Here is a 1,170-nt window from a genome sequence, read left to right on the forward strand (position 1 = left end):
CCCCGTCCAAGTATTCGATCATTCATCACTCTCACCACTCCATCAACATACAAGTTAAATAACTACGGCGACATCACACATCCCTGTCTTAGCCCCACTCACACCGAAACGAATCGCTCACTTCATTTCCTATCTTAACACATGCTTTACTACCTTTATAGTAACTTTCCACTGCTTGCAACAACCTTCCATTAACTCCACATAACCTCATCACATTCCACATTGCTTCCCTATCAACTGTATTCTATGCTTTCTCCAGAGCCATAAACGCAACATACACCTCCTTACCTTTTGCTAAATATTTCTCGCATATCTGCCTAACTGTAAAAATCTGATTCATACAACCTCTACCTCTCCTAAAACCACCCTATAATTGTAAGATTGCATTCTCGGTTTTATCCTTACTCCTATTAATCAGTACTCTACCATACACATTTCTAACTACACCCAACAAACTAATACCCCTTGTATTACAACACTCATGCACATCTCCCTTACCCTTATATAGTGGTACAATAAATGCACAAACCCAATCTACTGGTACCATTGACAACACAAAACACATAATCAACAATCTCACCAACCATTCAAGTACAGTCACACCCCCTTCCTTCAACATCTCAACTCTCACACCATCCATACTAGATGCTTTTCCTACTCTCGTTTCATCTATTGCTCTCCTAACTTCCTCTCTTTTAATCTCTCTCTTATTCTCATCTCCCATCACCGGCACCTCAACACCTGCCACAGCAATTATATCTGTCTCCCTATTATCCTCAACATTCAGCAAAACTCTCAAAATATTCCACCCACCTTTTCCTTGCCTCCTCTCCATTTAACAACCTTCCATTCCCATCTTTCACTGTGTTTTTTTTTTAATTTTTTAACCAGCTTTCCTTACTCTCTTCGCTTCTCTCTAAAACTTCCACTTATTCTCTTCATATGAATAACCCAATCCCTTACCCCACCTCAGGTCATCTCCCCTTTTTGCCTCAATTACCTTGCCCTTTACGTCCACATTTTTCTCTCTATATTATTCATTCTTCTCTACAATATTACTCTGCAGCCATTGTTCAAAAGCCCTATTTTTCTCTTCCACTTTCACCTTCACTCCTTCATTCCACCATTCACTGCCCTTCCTCATGCTACCTCCAACAACCTTCTTTCCAC

The sequence above is a fragment of the Palaemon carinicauda genome, chromosome 31 (genome assembly GCF_036898095.1).
Source record: "Palaemon carinicauda isolate YSFRI2023 chromosome 31, ASM3689809v2, whole genome shotgun sequence".
Taxonomy (NCBI): domain Eukaryota; kingdom Metazoa; phylum Arthropoda; class Malacostraca; order Decapoda; family Palaemonidae; genus Palaemon; species Palaemon carinicauda.